Consider the following 20,238-nt stretch of genomic DNA (forward strand, 5'->3'; position numbering starts at 1 on the left):
AAAATGATGCAAAAGCACCATAAAAGTATCATTTAAGTATCATAAAAGTGTCCATACTCTTTGTGCACTATATTATATTCTACATATTAGTCTTACGGAGCTACATAAAAGTTATATGTTAAAAAAAGTGAAGTAAATCCAGTGAGTTGTTATCATTGGGCCAGATCGTTTGAGTTGAACTCCAGAACTGAATCAGTTCAATTTGTGGACAAATCATTCAAACAAGCTTTTTTTAATCAAATTAACTATACTGATCTAAAAGACCTGACTTAAATGAAGAATTCATTCATGAATCAAACATCCATACTTTTCGCTAAGTAGAACTGAGGGCAGGGGGTATTTTTAGAAAGCAGGCTATACTGTACCTGGATAAGTTTAATTAGAGTAAGCAGATAACTTTTGGTTCCAAAACCTGAGGTAACTTTCAGGATGTCAGAATGTCTTTTTGTGGTCACCGTTAATCTGTGTATCATACTCCGGGTTGACTGAACTTACGCCAGACTATGGTTTTGGAACCTGCATACTTTGAGTAAGCGAGGTTTGGGTTAATCAACCTAGTTCAGGGTTGATGGTAAGTTAATCTTGCCCCCATATCAAGATTTTCAGTGAAAAACAGCATAAATTCCAGTATGTTTGTCAATTAGAATCACATGCTCAAGATGTATATACCACTTTCATGTTGCTTTTGGAAGAAAAAAAAAACAAGTCATAAAGGAGTTATGGAGTAACTGGAGTAAATGGGGACAGAATTTTCATTTTAGGTGAATTATCCCTTTAAGTCTACACTGTAAACCCGAATAAGTTGGCAAAAAAAAAAAAAAAAATGGTAACATCAAAATGTTTAAGTTAAGAAATTCAAAGTTCAAGTAAGCAAAACTGGCAAATTTTTATTTTGTACTCATACATTTTAATTGTTATTAAATTAAAATATTTGAGTAAACTAATTGATACATTTTAACTTAAAATTATCATGTAATCTCAACAAACATTTTTATTGGTGGAAACTTAGCTAGCTAGGTGCGTCCCAATTCGCGTACTTATGCACTATTCTATAACGTTTTTAATTATAAATAGTGCAAGTAGTGTGTTCACACTGAAAATTCCAAAAAGAAAAAGTGCACTTTAAATACCCGGACGATGCACTAAATTAACGAAAAAACAAAGTGTGGAATATTGGACACTTCGTGCACTCAACTGTCGCAGCTTTAATTACGTAGAGGAGGGGGAGGGGGTATCGGACTCCATTGTAAAATGACAAAAAAAACGTATACAATTCACGCACTACATGGATGAGTACATAGTGAATAAGTAGTGTATAAGTGCATGGTGTATAGTGCGTCGTTTGGGACGCAACTAAGCTAATTCAGAAAATGCTAACTTGCTAATTTGTTAGCATGTTAGAATAGCATGGTTTTGCACTTGCTGAATGAGTACAGCAATATAAAACATTTAATATACCTGTTCTCAAAGCAAGCCATATGCGCCACTTGTCACCATGATAACACTCCAAAAACCCATATTACCAGAAACCCTTCTAAATTAACATAAAACATTAATCGCTACTAAATCTCTCACTTAACATTAATCTTGCACGAAAAAAAAAAAAAAAAAACATTTTAACGCTTCATTTTAACATTTACCCTCCCTTTTGAGTGCAATGGGCAAAGCATTCTGTGAAATAGAAATCCCAGCACAGTTTCAGTTAAACTTAAGTTTGTCTAAATTCAAAGAAATGAGTTCATAAAATTCAAAACAATTAAACAGTTCAGTTTACTTGAAATATATCAGTTCTGTGAACTCAAAAGAAAAAGAAAGTAATAAATACTCATAAAGGTGTTTACAGTCTATTTAAACATAGAACAAAAATACTTCTGACAAAAGTTCTGACTAGTGCCTGCCTTCACGGCGCCAGTGTCCATACATTTGTCCCCGCATGCATTTATCACCCATCTCCAATCATCTGTGGCTCACGGTGGTGCCGTGAACCCAGCATGTAATCGATAGACAGATACACACTCTTCATATGTTATGGTGTGGGGACAATATCTGTGCACTTCCCGTGCCATTTCACAGTTCAGCCTTCCAATTAACCTGCCCATGTTACCACGCCAATCATGGGGGGGTGGCTTTATCGACAAACAGCATACAAAGAATAATGCTGTTAGGATGATGTAGCTCACTGCAGGGGGGCTCCTCTCCGGCTGGCGACAGGGAAGTTTGCTCCAGTCATTTATCAAGTCCTGGCTGGCCACCGAAGGGCTGCCCTGTCCCCTCGGTCCGCTTGCCACTCCTGGGGGAGGGGCAGCGCGCAATATGTGCACTTCAGCGGTGAAGAGAAAGTGCTGATATGCCCAGCGCCGCTAAGTTTGATGGATCTGTTGTTGTCATTTGCCCGTGCGCCGTCCCCCCCTCCACAAAACAAAAGGAATCATTAACTCTTTTGTGCCGCTCAGGAGTTTTATAGGTTCCAGATAATGCAGAAGGAGATGGGCTACAGATGGGGTCGGCTACGGGAGGGGGGGACTTGCGTTCACAGGCAGGCCACGCTAAGACTCCGCTCTCAACATGCATGGATGGATCCGCACAGAGAGCTGATTACAGGATGATTTAGTGACTGCTGATATTGCCTCTCTCATCCTCACACACTCACACCCACACGCACAAAAACATACATATGTATTTCCCTCAAAACTCAGATGTTAACTTACATCTATAGAGATCTTAAAGGAGTACCCCAAAAAGAAAATGCTGTCATTATTTATTCATCATTTCATTCCAAACTCATATGACTTTCTTTTTTCTGTGGAACACAAAAGAAGATATTTTGAAAAATGTTCAGCTGTTTTTGTCCAAACAATGAAAGTCAACAGGGCAGTGTTGCCACTGTTAACTAACTGTTAACAACTAAAACACTTAAAAAAAATAAGTACATGCTGGTAATTGAAATATAGTAAAAATATTCAAATAACTTAAAAAAATAAATGTAAACTTCAACAACACAAACTTTTACTGTTTAAAATACCAATAAATACTAAAATAGTATATAAATAATACTAAAACAACACTGCAATGGAGTCTAAAACTTTCAAGCTTAAAAAAGGACATCACAGTAGTGAAATTAATAAATTTTACGTCTTCTAAGTCTTAAATCACTTTCTAATCAAACCAAAATAATGATCAACACACACATTCACAGAATACATCAAATAACGAAACAAGAAACATCAATTATCATCAAAACTCGGTTCTCGCACATTATGTAACCAAACATCATGAGCTTTTATATCTCCATATTTGATGCAGTGTATGTATGCCTGTGTTTATCAATGTTTTCAATGTTTTTGAGTACATTTCAAAAAAAAAAAAAAAAAAAAAAAAAAAGTTCAGAAGACATAAAACATAACAGTCGATTATTTTTTTTGGAGCTTGAACATTTTGGACCCCGTTCTCTTTCCCGGAATGGACAAAAATTGCTGAAACATTCTTTAAAATATCAACATAAAGCTGAGTAAATCATTTTTGAGTGAACTATCCCTTTAAACTTTGAAATGGGTGTATCTAACCATAGGATTATGAATAGTAATGCTACACCATTATGAGCAATCCAATGTTGACCCATCAACACTGAGCTACAAACCAGCCCTCACAATGAAGCCCCTTTTGACTTTGTGTGATGGCTGAATGTATTCATTCTGTAAATCCTGGCATGAAGTCTAGTGGACTGCTGGGCTCTCTATTGCAATCTAATTGTGAGCACGCCTCCTTTTCTGCAGTAAACATAAGTGTAATTCTCCACTCCCTATGGGAGACTGCAGGAAGATGGGTAGCACACAGCACCCACTCTGTGCCGGGCATTTTAAAAACATGCAAAGTAATTCACGGCGGCATTCCGAATATGCGAGCTCATTAACAGATGTAATGCAGTCAAGAGTTAAGACAGTGTTTCGGCAAAGACTATATGGTTTGTAGAGCTGCCGTGGAATAAAAACAAAATTACACAAATGAGCCGGGCCCAGCAATGTGAAAAACATACAATGTAAATTCAATTTATGCAAATGGAACAAATAGAGCAAAACTGAATAATAATCTACTGTACTGAGCATGAGTCTAACTAAATTATTCAAAAACAAGAAAATAATTTGCCTGTTAGGGTAAGAGGATTAAAAAAGCAATATCTGATAATACAGACCAATAATAAAAGCATCATCATCCTCATTCAAGCCGTTCTTTAAATCATTCCTGGTAATTAGTTTAACCCGCCGCAAAATCAGACGTCTGCCGACGTTGTGTGGTGTTTCGTTCTAATTATTTATTCTTCACACAAGTCTCAAAAACAAGTTATCCCGCCTCTAGGAAGGAGATAAACTCGAACGATAGATCAATCCATTCATTTTACAATGTCAAGTCGTAACAGCCCGAGACAACATACAAATTGAGATCATAGCGAAGGGCTACTACTGCAGCCAAGTGTGGACTGCTGGGTTCCAGAGGTGATTGAGAGCGTGTTTGAATGCTCAGGGCCAAACTCAAACAGCACTGTTACACTGACAAGGTCAATTCAGTGGAAGAATTCCCTCACCTCCCCCTTCTTCATACAGCTGTGCTCTTCTGGTCGCTTTGGCCAATGGCGACTTCAATATTGATTATTGTTAAGAAAACTGCTACTCAAGGAATACAATCATAAAGATAAATGATATTGTGCTCAATGTCGAGCGCAAAGACTTTGCGGGGAAAAAACGATGTCTAAAAACCATGAAAAAGAAACACTGAAGCAGCGAGACTTCCTGAATCACACAAGATTATTGGAAAATTTGCAGGCCAAACTGTGTGCGCGTATCCCCGTATGCAGAAGTAGGCTAAATTGCATAGGTGCTTATCACATCCCATCAGCTAACCAAACATGACTCTGCCCTTGTTTGTGAATTTCCATTTTCAAACCAAACCTACACAATAAAAATCCTCACTCATCCATAAACCTAATCTTTCCTTTCCTTATTGCATTTTAATGAAACTGTGGTGCTTCTAAGCCTTTAATTCTTTTCATTTGTTATGTTTGGACAACTCATTAGCTGTCATTTGTTATCATTAGCCTGAAGTTTTAAGCCTTTCTCGCCCCAGAAAGTAATGCAGTTTTCTTATACTGAGAAGCATAGCTACTCTATTCTATAAGTTGACAAATCTAGAGCGTCTGTAAAGCAAAAAATAGAGAACACACAGCATAAAAAGCTATTATTTCCATGTTTAATTTAGCGCAATGCCATCAGTTTCTCCAACATCTGTGTTTTAAGAACTTCTAAAAGTTCACTCAAAAGCATAACCTTGCAAGACATTTGCTTGATCATAACCGGGGTCATCCTTTCCCAAAAAGATAGTACTCTGTCCACACCTCCAGTTTTAAGGTAAGCGGTGCGCCTGATTCATTGTGTCCGACAAGAGACGTGATTGATAGTTTCCTTAATCTATTCACTGTGGTAATCGAGCCCCTGTGTGTAACCTTGCATAAAAATGCAAATGAACACAAGAGAAACTGCATAAAATATGGTGGGCTGCCCAATGCAAAGATCATTGGGGTTGAGGGTGTGCATATATATATATATATATATATATATATATATATATATATTTATGTCTGGAGTACATTACAATGAATGGTGGGGCCATTTAGGGGTCCAATGAATTTAAGTGATTTAAGTTCTTAAAATCTATTTTAAAATTTTGTGGAGTAAATTTATGCTAAGCCATGAAGTTATTTGCAAGTCTTACCCAAAGCTGAGAAGTCAAGTCTGTCCAGTGATCACTAATAGATTAGAGCTATGTAACCGGATGCAAGTTCTATACAAAAAAATGGACAAAAATTTAACCAAAAACTGTAAAAGAAAGCATTCACTAATAAAAGTTTCCATTACTATTTAAAAGAGGAAAATTGGATGGATTACAGTAGTCAGAAAAGGTGCCAAATTTACAGTCATTCCCTCATCAGCTGTATTTGATACTGTACGCAAAAGTGAGAGTTGAAAGGAACGGTGTATAACAACATAAACAATGTTATACAATATACGAGTTAATTCATGTCAAAACCAATTTTCTGTCAGACTTAGCATATTGCATTTCAAACATTCAAATAAGAATACTAATTCATTGATTTAGTAAACTAGAAATAAAACAAGAAAATAATCACACTCATAATTGAAGAGGTATTTGTCATGTTCCTTTTTGGCAAATTGTTGTAATTGTTATCAGTAATTCAAGGGAAGTTGTTAAAGCTAATTCAGAGAAAGATGCAGCATAGTTGCCTAGTTGAATCTTTTTTTATTTTGTTAATATTACACAAAGTACAGTGACAAACAATCAAAACATTAATGGAAATGGAAATCATCTTGCGCATGGACAGTTGAATTCAACACTCTTGCTATGTAATCGCTAAATAAAAGACTATCAGTTTATTTTGTGGAAGCGGTCAACGTAAAAGGTTAGTTCACCCAAAAATTTAAATGATGTCATTATTTACTCACCCTCATGTCATTCTAAATTAGTAAGACTTTTGCTCATCTTCAGAACACAAATGAAGATATTTTAATGAAATCTGAGAGATTTCTGTCCCTCCATTGACAGTCTACGCAGCTACCACTTTGACACTTCAAGAAGTTCATAAAGAGATCCTAAAACTAATCCATATGAATCACGCGGTTTAGTTCAAATTTTCTGAAAAGACTCAAATCATTTTATATGATAAACAGATTGAATTTAGGCTTTTATTTTATTTTTCACATATAAACATTGATCAGCGAACATAAACAGAAGCTCAACCGTACTTGCGTTGATGCACAAGTCGAGAACAAACCTCACTGGTTCTTGCGGAAGCTCAAACACATGAGAATAAAACTCATTGGTTCTCGCATGTCAAGCAAACATGCTTAAGCTTCCGTTTACCACAACTGATGTGTGCGTTGATGAATGTTTATGTAAATAAAAGCCTAAATTAAATCTGTTCATCATATAAAATGATCGTGACTCTTTAGAAAATTTGGACTAAACAGCTCAATTCATATGGATTAAAACTAATGAACTTTTTGAAGCGTCAATGTGGTAGTTGCATGGACTGTCAATGGAGGGACAGAAAAATTTCATTAAAAATATCTTCATTTGTGTTTCAAAGATGAACGAAAGTCTTACGGGTTTGGAACGACATGAGGGTGAGTAATAAATGACAGAATTTTCATTTTTGGGTGAACTAACCCTTTAATGAAAAGCTGGTCAAGTCTCTCAAGTGAATGTTAATATCCTTTCTGTAGTTCTCCACAAGACTACACTGGTTTTAAAATGGGTAAAAGTATGTACATATTTAGCATATTTCTAAAAGTTTATATGATTGAGCGCGTCTGGATTGCTGAGGCATTTTGCTCATTAGGATTTTTTTCCCTAACTGCATAAATAAAGTTGATTAATTAGCAAGTCAAAATTACAGAGGATGATCAATGTAGAATACATCACTGTCACAGGAGTCACTGAATTTTTCATTTACAACGCAAGCATTCTAATTGCTGTGCTAGTAACTTCATAACATTTCCAGCCAGACTATAAAGGCATAGTTTAGTGTGTCGATCAGCTTTGCCTTGTCATGTCAATTCTCTAGGAATTCTCCTGTCCAAGGTTTGTGTTATGTGATTAGACCAAAAGCAATTCCTCAAAAAAGTTCCTTGACTTTTAAACTGTACAGCTAACAGATCACTATTGCACTCTTGCATTAATTGACCAAATTGACATGGAAAGTAGTCAGGCATTACACTCAATGACACTAGGTTATTTCAAAGGCTGACAGGTAAGTTTAAAAAGGGTCTAGAACAGGTATATGTTCATTAGTGGTAATGAAAAGATTCTAAAGATCACCATTTAACCTGTAACCACAAATGTATAAATTGACTCTACATTTCAGTTTCTTTTTAGGACAAAAGGGAAATGTATGTACATAGGCTGATGTCACTGATTTCTCTTTCTTCTTAAAGTGGCTTTACTTGCCATCTGGGCTCCATTAGCAGCTCCCGTGGGAACAGTAATGAAAGACAGTAATCACTCATAAGCAATTTACTTTCTGAATGTTTGTACTCGCAGGAAACAATATGTCGCGAAGTTTAAAACTAATGAGTGAGATGCTCAGAGACTGACGTTCCCTGTAGACACATTAAACAATGATCACAATAATAGAAAAAGATCATTTACTCACTTGATTTTGACTCCTAAATGTCAAGTTGTTGTTGTTGTTGTTCTGCCTGCAACACGTGTTCCACATGCAACCGCTCGACTCAAACCCTGCAACATTTAGCTACACTGTATTTGTGTCACGTAAACAAACGTAAACGAAAAAGACTTTATTTTGACTTGAAGCACATTCCGTAGTCCAAATGAGAAAATTATTTATATTTTTAGGAAATACCATATTAATGTATGATTATTTTAAACAGTACAGTACATATAAATTGATGATGTTTTTTTTTTTTTTTTTTTTTTTTTTTTTAGGATTACCAAATATTACATCTTTTCAACAGTTTCTCGTTAAGCTACAATGGTGAATCTGTTTCTTAGAAATTCAGTCGACTTTAACGTGGGCTTCTAGCCCATACATGAATATGAACAATATCAGATTATATGAACAATATGAATTAATGACATTTTGTCATCGTGTGCACTACTTTGGGTCAGTAACGCTTTTTTGTTAAAGAAATATTATATATATATATATATATATATATATATATATATATATATATATATATATATATATATATATATATATGAAATACAGAAATATATATTTGAATGATTTCTGAAGGATCATGTGACACTGAAGACTGAAGTAATGCTGAATAAATTAAAGCTTGAATAAATTAAATTTTAAAATATATTAAAATAGTAAGTAAAACAGTTTTTACATTTTAATATTTCAATAGATTACTGTTTTTCTTTCAAAAAAAATTGCACTGACCCCAAACTTTTGAACAATACATCAATGAAATCACAAACAATAAACGCAAAACAGAAAGTTTGCACTGACCCATCAAAAACTTTTTAAAAAGATTTAGATTGATATCTTATAAATGTGATCTCATAAAAATTTTACTCATAAAGGTGTGTAGGGTATGAAGATGTGGGGGAGGACCTACGTGTGTATGTGTGTGTGTGTGTGTGTGTGTGTTGTGGAGGTAAAGTGGTCTGTGGCAGCTCACTGTGACCAGTTCCTAGTGGTCAGTGGTCCAAATCCAAGAGACTAGATTGAATTTATTGCTACTGGGCTAAAGGTAACAAATACATGCAATATAAAGAGGTAGATGGTGCTATTATTCCTAGATGGATTTTGAGCCCATCTCAAAAAGCAATCAAATGGAATAGATTGATACTGTGAGCAATATCATTATATCATCATATTTTAAGTGAACATCAGCACCGTAGTGGAATACGACTGGGTGCACTTTAAATCTGTGGAAAAAAGTATGATGTAAAGAGTTAAGGCCTACGAGTGATTCATTTCACCCATAAGTAAGCCCAGCGCACTGCACCTTTAGCAGTGTTATCGGTGCCTAAGTCTTTGCGTGATTAGAACATGCATTATTCTACTTCACCTGATGTTCTGCATGTGCATGTGAAAATATCTTCATCAGCCAAGGCAGTCAATAGGGATGCTGGGATGCCACGAAGGCCAGAAGAAAGGTTACAGGAGGTCATGTAGAACGACTTTCTGTGACAGCGGCCTCAGATCCCCCCCCCTCTCTAGACACGGCCACGCTAAACAATAGCCAGCGAGGAAATTAAAAACAAACAAAGTCCCCGTGGCAACTCCAGTGTCACCACAGCAGATCCTCTCATCACCACGGATACTGAAACATCAAAGGAGCAGCAGTGTGGTTAAAGAAGATGACCTCACACTCAGACATCAACAAAGGCTTGTTATACAGTTACAATGGACCACAGGAGCACTATGAATTTTAATGTGTTGAATGTGTAGTAAAGGTGGGCTGAAAAGATGTAATTAATTAAGTAAATATATGAATACATAAGGAATAAGCAACTTACAAAAATAGACTGTGTACATATCTTTGGCTAATTAAAATAAACGAGAAAATAAATAAATGCAAATATTAGATGTAAATATATTTCTAAGAATTTTAATGCACTAAATGTGTTGTAAAGGTAAAAAATAAATAATACTGCAAGTTCTGGGAATCAACAAGATTTATGAAATAACATAAATACATTTATAAGAATTTTAAAATGTAGAAAAATGTTGTAAAGATGGTTGGGAAACACATTATTAATAGAGTAAATGAATACATAAAATAGATTGCAAGATATATATCTTGCTAGAAATAAGCAAGATCTAGACTTATGGACATAGACATTATTCATTTTATAATAAATCTATATAATATACTTATCTTAAATCTCTATAATAAAAGATAAATGTAAAGAAAATAGCAAATATTTAAATATTTATAGGTGTTAATAGATTTATAATGTTCATTTGTCTATGGCCTGGAGGCATGAATCAGTGACATTTCAAATAACTGTTGTTATAGGCGTAATCTCCAAGGGAAAATGGTGCAAAAGCAGAGAGAAGATTTAAGTAAATGACTGTGTCAGCCTCTATTTATTTGTGACACGACTGCCGGAGGCAGAGCCCGAGGGTAACCATTAGGACTTGGACCATAAAGGAGTCAAATGCAGAGCTATTGCTGAAAAGTTAGCATGTAATGCAGCAACTTATCAGCAAAGTGTTCCCTGTGGAGAAATAGAGAGAAAGAGGGAGAGAGAGGGAGGCATTATGGGAAATGAATGCCATGCACTAGCACCTTAGGCCAAATGCATCCACTCTATTAGAGTTATTATCCAAAGCCAAGAGGATCATTCAGAAATGGTCGGTCAGTGTCCCCGCAAGACAAATAATTTGAACCATAATAGGCTATAGATTATAACTTTAAATTTGAAGTATTAAACATCTGCATAAAATAATGAAGTCACCATTTATACCCCCAGAGTTCATATCGGTCCGAGAGGACGCTCAATACAATTTATTGCCGCAATTTAATTATAACAACATTGCGCTTACGATAATTACATTTATTTACAAGAACATGCAGAGCACGGCGTTTCCTTCGGAAAATAATTTGCGTTCCATATATTTATATCTATTAAAATTTTGTGTATTTTACCATGACACCACGGGGAGATGTAAGTGAAGATGAAACGCGAGCCTGAATTAATTAAATGACACTAATGCGGCGCGGAATAGAGGACGTGGGGTCGAAACAGTTTGTAAGGTCTGCTAGACAACTGGCGCAAGTCCCTGCGGGGAGGAGATTATGATGGGTTTGGTGTCACTCAAACTGGGGGAACACAATAACTTCTCTAAACAGAGGAGAATGCAGCCTGAGGCAGGACAGCCTCTGCCAGTGCCTCTTCCTCAGAGGGGACCGCAGCAACCCTGGCCCTCACAAAGAATGCCTGTAATCTGCAGGTTGGCTGGGGGTGATGCCGGGCCCGGGCTCTGCTCTGCAGCAGGCCTGCCGCTATTGTCGGCGAGCCTCAAAGATGCAGGCTGGGAGGGATTTCGGGGGGGGGAAGGGGAAGATGTCGGGGGGGACCTTGTGAAAGCATTGTCTGGGCGTTACAATTGCACTTTTTCTAATCCTTTGTGTTCTCCTGTTGACAGTGGATATTAAGTAAGCAGTCGGACATGGAAAGGATATGACTCCCTCTTCTGTCTTGAGGCCAAGAGAGGAAGAAGGCCGCCCGGTTTACTCACTGCAGATAGAGTGAGGGCGCAAAAAGGCGTTTGAGAGATTATGCAAAAAAAAAAAAAAAAAAAAAAGAGAGGCCGGGTGAAAGGGGTGGAGCAGAGACCCAAACAAAGACTGAAGAGAAATCTATGGTTGGCATGTAAATGAGCGAGCGAGAGAGATACTACACTCGAAACAAGAGAAAGAAAGAGCCGAGACTTTTTCCATCATGGCAGACACTTTTTCTAGCTCCTCAAACAGATGCTGAGGCAGATGGTAGCGAATTAACAGAAAATGAGAGAAGAAGAAATGAGAAAGCTCATGACTGGTCCAGGGAGGCAAAACATTAAAAAATAAAGATTAAAGTGTGTGAGTGTCTGTGCTTCAGAGAGCGAGTCAGTGAATACAGTAGGTGATCATGCCCATATTTTTGTGTGTGTATGTGTGTGAGAACAGAGCAGGAGGTGGGCTTGTCCTGTTAAAACAGCAGCTCAGCTGGGGAAGAAAAGAGAATGGGTAGAAGAGCAGTGCTCGGAGCTACAGTGTGCAATAATAATCAGAGGCATGAAATTACAAGGGTGATATTTGTGGGACCCCAGGGTGTGGTGTACGGACTCTCCTGGAGCTCACCTGGGTCTCTCATCACATACTCCATACTGGCCCGCCGTCATTAATAATCAGAGGAGCAAAGCATCCACACTGCAAGAACTCTGCCCGTATGTACATCAGCAACTTGATTTTTTTTTTTTTTTTTTGCCAGCAATGTTGCTGTCACAGGTGGAGAGAATGTGCATGTTGGGCAAGTGGTGCTTTTAGTAGGCCAATGCTGGCAAACCCTCTAACACGAGTCGTGAGCTCATATGACAGTAGGAGGTATGTGATATTTATTTTTTAATCAACATTTATAAGGCATGGACCAATAGAACCAGCAGCGAAGCATGAAAATCAATCATCAACTAGCTCCATTAAAGTTTTATCAGAGACTAGCACCTATCACCTGTTCCAGTGTGTTTTTACTCTAAAAGAGACAATTGAAAAGTCACAAACATAAAAAATTTGGTAGTATTTTAATTAGCATTTTAATTCTATACAGTACATACTCAAACATACTGATAATACTTCACAGTAAAGCTGAAGTGTGTAATTACTGTGCCAGCACCAAAATTAATTGCACAAAAAGAACTGTTTCCAAACACACCTCTCATCTGCCATTGGTCAAACAAACCAATAGCCCCTCCCCAAACTCTCACCATTGGATGAGCCACTATTGCTACTGTATGTCAGTCTGGTTGGGATGTTTTGTTATTAGCACTTTAGAGAGGAATTTACTTCATATTCTACATGTTAAACTGGGATAGGAGAAAGTATTTTAGTATTTAAAATAAATTACACACCTTAGATTATTACCTGCAAGGACTACTTGAAAGAGAAGCACTTAGACTGCATTCATATGAAATTGCCCTTCAGTCAATGGTTCCTTTCTCAACAGGGTCCTCCATCTTTCCATCTCTCAGGTGAAAGTTACAGAGCAGGGTGTTGTCAGGGTAAAACTGATAATAACAGGCAGAGAGTGCTCTCCTCCCGCTCAGGACAACCCCATATTTTCACCCCTAAATGGCCTAATGACAGAGTGAAAGGGGCACTGTCGGCTCTGCTCTGACAATGTGCTGAGTGGACATAATCAGCTATTGGCCAACATAGACCTTTCTCTTTGGCACAGAAAGTCAGCTTTGGTTTATTGCAGGAACACCGCTTCTCGTTTCATGCTACTCCTCATTCACTTCACATCGAGCATGTTGAATGTTATCTAAATATGTATTCTGCTATTTAATTAAATATTTTAAGTTAAACGGATAGTTCGCCCAAAAATAAAAAGGCAAATTTTTTAGTAATCCTCATATTGTTTAAAACTGCATGAGTTTCTTTCTTCTGTAGAACACAAAAAAAAAATTCTCAATAATGACTTGGTCACTATTCATGCAGTTTCAATGAAAAGGGACTGAGGCTGTAAAGCTTCAAAAAGAATGTAAACGCACCATAAAAGTGACATATTATATATATTTTTTAGTCTTCTAAAGCCATTACGTATCTTTTGAATTAATTAGTTCATGAATCCTACTGGTTTAGTTCTCACTGACTCAATGATCCAGTCAAAGCAGTTACCTAGCTAACAAAATATGTTATAAGAAAGTTTTTCCAACATTCCTATTCATTTATGAAAACGTTATTTCTGAATGTTCTCTGAACATCAACATCCAGTTTTTTTTTTGTTATGTGAGCATTAAGGGAACATTCCATTTTAATATTTTGCAAACATTATGGGAACGATACTTTGAAATGTTCTCTGAACGTAGTAGCAACATTTTAAAAACATTAGACGAATGTCCAACTAAAATGTTGTAAAATGTATACATAACTTTTTTGTGTTAACATTTTGAGAACATCATTAACAGACTAGATAACTCTAATGGAATGTTCTATTGACGTTAATGGAATTGTTCATAACTTTGAGAGAACCTTGCCAGAATGTTAGCCAAAGTTTTAAGAATGTTTCCTCTTAGCTGGTAACATCTCACATGAGGGGAAGATTATGAGTGAATAATAACATTATATATAATAATAAAAAAAAAGACTTGGAATATAGTACATGAGTCATATAGACTGCTTTTATGATACTTTAATGGCTCTTTATGAAGCTTTGCTCAAAAGCATACTTCCTGAAGCTTGAAAGCTCCAGTTCCATTCATTGAAACTGTATGGAAAAGCAACCAGTACCACAAAAGAAATATGACAGTGAGCAAATGACAGAATTCTCCCTTTAAATGTTTCTATACAAAGCTGAGATTTTATAGCTTTACACAGATGAGATGTACTATGATATAGCCACATTTTTGCATTAGAATATAATAAAACCTTACAATTTTGCCCCTGATCTTGCAGGCCTCACAACAATGGCTCCCTCCAGTTTGGAAATACAAGCAGGCTCATTGGAGACCTGCAGATTAAGTGCATATTACAGCGACCATCTTATCAGGCCCACAATGCATTCCTGGAGGCCAGCGATTTTCCCGGGATTAATGCCAGTCGGGCACTTTCCCTCTGAATGTGCTGTCATCTCGGGGGTCTGAATGACTGCCACCCGTTCTCATAATCACTTCACGAGCTCATTCCCCTCTGACTGTCACCACCATTCTGCTGATGGAGGCATCTTTCACAGAGACTCAGCATGGCACAGCAAGACGAGAGATGCAAAAGATGAAGGGCAATAGGCTACGGACATTGGTCAGCGTGACCCGGCTAGGCCTCAGGTTCGTGTTTACAGGTGATGCTAAGATACTGACATATACAAAACAGTCAAGCACTGTAAGAAAGGACATTAAAAGAAAAGGATGAAATTCTAGGAGGCTGAAGGAGGAGATGTGTGTAAAGGGGTAGCCATGGCCCCATTACAAAACACGATAACAGCCTGCTGAATAGAGTTATAGCACATATAGCACAAGCTAGGCGAGTGGCAAGAATGCACTTTGTCTTTAGACATGAAAACAGCAGCAGCTGTGTTACAATTCCGTCAGGGGCCAGGCCGAAATTGCTGTTTTTACATTTCTGTATCATTTTTGCCCATAAGGAATATGGATAACAAATAAAATATTCAGGCCTATTGTCTGATTTATTTCTTTTATTATCCACAAATATCAGGCAGGCAGTTTAAAGGATAGCTCGCCTCATTCTGGGCCCTCTCGCTGGGGGCCTGACAACCTATCAACTCTGCTTGCATAAACAGGTCAGGATTGTCTGAACATTCCAATATGTTCTACTTTAAGCTTTCAGCATGCAGAATCTCTAAGTAGAGACTGAGGGGGGAAAAAGAGGGAAAATATCCTTGGGGGAACAATGGAGGCTGCTATCTCTCAGATGACAAATGTACGCTGAACGTCCTGAAATTGAGAAACAAAATGGTATTAATTTTCAAATAACAGGGGACCGAGAACATTCAGGTTTTCCGGCATCGTCTGGTTAAGAGGCGGTGATTCTAGCCTTTGCGCACTGAAAGGTTTTCTATTATTTGTTTAGGAGGCAGCGGGGATTGGTAAGAGGGTTGGATGGTGTCGCTGTTGATGACACAGTGGGGCCCATGAGCTCTAAGTAATTGACCATTAATGAACTACAAAAGAGTGCCCACTGAGGAATATCCACAAGGGCTCATGGGATATCATAATAGAGGCAATAAAGAGGTGTGGCTTCTACCCATTAACATTACTCCCAGGACCACAATGGGATTTTAAATAGCCAATCAATAAAAGACATCATGATGTTATGCTAATTACTTGACCTTTAGATTACGGAAATATCTGGATTTCTGGAGGAACTGAAAAATAAATAAATAAATAAATAAATAAGTTGATGATATTGTTAAGCCATATTTACTGCTGGGACACTCCTTTGAGATTATATATATATATATATATATATATATATATATATATATATATATATATATATATATATATATATTTTTTTTTTTTTTTTTTTTTTTTTTTTTTATTAATTGCATTTGTACGGAGCCCCGCACATGACCAAAAAAAAAATAAAAAATTTGTTCCCTCGATTTATAAATCATGCCCATGATTTATAAATCGAGGGAACGAATTAGTAAATCGTGCACATGATTTAGCTTACTATTTTTTTCCTGCATGTCATGTCCGGTGCTCCATACATTTGGATTTTTGCTCCTACAAAATAACTAACTATTTAAGATCCTGGAAGAGAGAGAGCAAAAACAAGCATTTTAGTTGCAAGGACGTCAGAAAATGTGTCTGACATTTACTATTTATTACAATAGCTCCAGATGAATATGAATACCATGCACCCCAGTAGTCAGTTTTACTTTTAATTTTTTTCACCGGGTTATATGACACTATGAAATGGATATCATTACACATAACACGGCTTCCATACAAATACCTAGTAACGTCCTTGAAGGCTAAATAAAAAATGGTTCATCACTGGCGAAGAAATGGCAAGAGAAATTTATGGCTGCTGATGTCCCTCATCATTACTGCAAAGTAGTCAGTAAAATTTCATCGTAACTTTCAGGGAAATAAATAAATTTGGCCCCCTGACCTTGAGGAAAAACGCCAGAGCGGTGATGATGGCCCCTCTCTCTTTCCATCACCATCTCTCATTCGCACAGTGTTTCCAAACATACAGGAGGGCTAAAGATATTCCACCTTGAATCGCTCTACACGCGGCCCCTGGAGAGAGAGAGCGAGTCCCTGTGCTGAGGCGCCCTGTGCTGCCCAATCTCAGGCTCTGGCAGAGGAAAGGAAATGACAGCACAGGAATATGCAGTGAGCCTCACTTTAAATCAAGATAAAAGACAGAAATGGAAAATAATGGGACGAACAAACCCCCGGACGGCTCAGTCCCCTAATGGAAACACATGGCTGAAGGCTGAGGTGTTGTCAGCAGCCCGCGCCATGACATTCCTTTTTGATAATCTGGCCTGCCATAAAATTAGAATAGCAAATACCTCCTGACAAAGATGCATGTTCCCCCTCTATTGTGCCATCATAAAAAACTCTGCTGGTGACTCCGAACGCCACAAACTTCAATTTAAATTTACAGCGCAGCGAAAGAAGAAGTGATATGCGCTCAAAAATTTTAATAACCTATTAAGTTACGACTTCAATTTCATTTTATGAATATTTTCCTTGGGGAGCACAGCTATCACCAGAGAAAGATAGAAATTTAAAAAAGATAAATAGTGCCATTAATCTACAACATTTCTCTTCCATTATCCTTGAGATGAGGAGTTATTTTTGCTCAGATCCTCACGTAATTAGCTCCTTACACTTGATTCACAAGCCAGAAAATGACCGTGTTCAGAAAATTAAAAATTTGTCATTAAGTGGAATTTAACATAATACCATTTATCTTTATATATTCCCCAGCTGACAAGCATCTGCAATGGAAGTTGATCAGGCTTCAGTGGCAAAAGCTTCAATGAAACAAATACATCTCAAAACAAAAGGAGAAGGACTCTTTAAGCTCTCTCTCTCTCTCTCCCTTTCCTTCCAATAGGTGTCATGAGGATATGAGTAGCCTCCAAAACATTTGGAAATATGAAATAAGAGGAATATATTTGAAAAATATGGTAACTGTTTAAATGTAAATATAATAATTATATCTAAACATAAATACAATATAATAATAAATTGAAATATCTATTGTTTAAAGTAAAATACCAAAAATACCAAAAAAAAAACCAGATTAAAAGCATTGGGGTGTCATATATCCTACTGTTTTTTTGTTTTGTTTTTTTTTTCCTTCACCGTTTCCTTGTGGGGGGTTTTCCCAGTAGCAACAACAATATTGCTAATATCTAAAAATTAAGTGTCACTCACAACAAAACTTGTTAGACTTTCAGATGAGAGATAATGTCAGGAAGTTTTTAAAATCTAGTTATTGTTTGTCTCTTGGGCATTAAACACAAATTTGGTAAGATCATGACTATGGAGCTCACAGCAGGCTGCCCCATAATATCTAATGGGTCATCAAAGGGAATTGTTGGTGGAGAGCGAACATTTACTCAAATAGTTATGGAAAACCCCATGAGGTGTCACATGACTCATTACCGCCAAGCTCTTTGCTTAGTTATCAGACTCATATGGCTATTAGAAAGGCAGGTTAAAATAGACAGGCATTTGGCACTCTTCTTATTCTATTAAAAAGCTCAAGCTAATGCTGATTGTAATGAACTGGTGTAATGCACATGATCATAACCATAAAATATACTGCCAGCATAGCTATAAATACAAAGACCTTATTATCCGCAAGTAAATTGGTGCCTCTATAGTCTTTGCAATTATGATTTATGACTGCCAAGCAAAATCATGGTGATGAAGATTACAACATAAATATGGCACAAAAAAAAAAAATGTATAAAAAAACATAAAACAGAGGAATTAGGGATTGGCTTGGTGGTCTATGATTGACCTGCCTGTTTATCCGAGGGAATAACGAGCCTTGACTGGTGCTCAGTGAGAGTCCCGAGCGTTCAGTCTAAATACAAATCACAGGCAGAAATCTCCTGTAGTTCAGGCCTATTTTATCACCATTGTAACAAGAGTTCTTCCAGATTAACCAGGTGAGAGTTCCAAAATGACATCACGAAGCCTTCGTGACTCGCGTGATCCACGCTTGCCTCACTGAAAAGTGCCTTAAACAGCAGTTCATAACCAACAGATTCAAAGCTAAGAAACTCATTTCATAATAATATGTGTGACTATGCTGGCAATCAATCATGATGGGGAGTTTGCGCTCTCCTGATGTCGAACTGAGCCGTTGACCCCAATCACTCCATGTGGCAAATATTTGGAATTACAGTGGGGAGTTGATTAATTTTACATGAATTCGGTTGAGAGGGAGAGAAATATATTCTGATAAAAGGTCTAACTTCACCATAGTGAATTGCTCAGCCAGATTTTGCGTGGGTGGGCTTTCTGAAGATTGAAGAGGGGCTCTCAGTCATAATCCTGGAGCAATTTTCATCTGCTGTTTTTCAGTATGCGAAGCAAACCCTATTTTGTCCACAAATAGGAACAATTTCAAGGGAACAACGGCCCACTACCTGAAGCTAGAATAGAGTTTATGTTGTGATGCCTGATTAGATGGACCTCTAACCAGAAAGATTTATCTTGCACACACATGGATTGATGTGGTGATTTAATAAAAATAGATATATAAAATAACTATATATCCAATAAAAAACACTAGCAAAAATGCCATGCCTGTACATAGAGCATCATGGGGTTGCTCATAAGACTCCCCGCAGCTTTCACACCTGCCTTCACAACCCTGCTGCCTGTGGCCTAAGAGTGCTCAGACAGGCCAGAGAGATGAATGGAACATCCACCATTTGGGTCCTCATTACATTTGGCCACAGAAAATGGATTTTGATTTTTGTCACAGCTGCTAACCTCCTTGGGCCCATTTCAGGAAGACTTGAGGAAACCAGGAGCTGAGAAAAACACATCAGAATCATCCAAAGAACATTTTATTGCACAAAAATTAGGGATTGGGGGGAGGGTTGTCATTTAATATTCAATCACACTCACTTTAAATGAATATTGCCATGCCAACGCAATGCCTAAAATCCTAAAATGACCATAATAACGACAAAAACTATTTCATAGATCAAATAATAAACACATTTTAACAGAGAAATTTATGTAAATGTTTTTATAAAAATGATAAGCTTCACATTTCTACTTATAAATCCTCCAAAAAAAACAGTCCCCCTTTATTTCCACTGTAGGTGCCTTCAACATAAACCTGTTTTGTTTGTTTTTAGGAACAATAGTGGAAATTAATTTTCAATGTACAGTAATCAAAATTATGTCACCTATTCTGTTGACTGAGCTTAACTACTGAACCCAAAATATTGCTTTAATTTAGTGTTATTCTAGAA

At 37.1% G+C, this 20,238-nt stretch overlaps 1 protein-coding gene across 2 annotated transcripts in view; it reads right to left on the minus strand.

The window, feature by feature from the left end:
- cdhr1a (cadherin-related family member 1a) overlaps nucleotides 1–9,921 on the minus strand; it is a 128,124-nt gene extending 118,203 nt beyond the window's left edge. Inside the window, exons 1-2 of one of the 2 annotated variants that reach the window (XM_048205149.1) lie at nucleotides 9,615–9,921; nucleotides 8,222–8,307 (exon numbers count right to left, since the gene is read on the minus strand). The gene's annotated coding sequence lies outside the window, so the exon portion shown is untranslated. Of the gene's footprint in view, nucleotides 1–8,221; nucleotides 8,374–9,614 lie in introns of those variants that run through there. The other variant, XM_048205150.1, reaches the window with a different exon arrangement.
- Between the last annotated feature and the right edge of the window lie 10,317 nt (nucleotides 9,922–20,238).

This window comes from Megalobrama amblycephala, linkage group LG10, assembly GCF_018812025.1.
Source record: "Megalobrama amblycephala isolate DHTTF-2021 linkage group LG10, ASM1881202v1, whole genome shotgun sequence".
Taxonomy (NCBI): Eukaryota; Metazoa; Chordata; class Actinopteri; order Cypriniformes; family Xenocyprididae; genus Megalobrama; species Megalobrama amblycephala.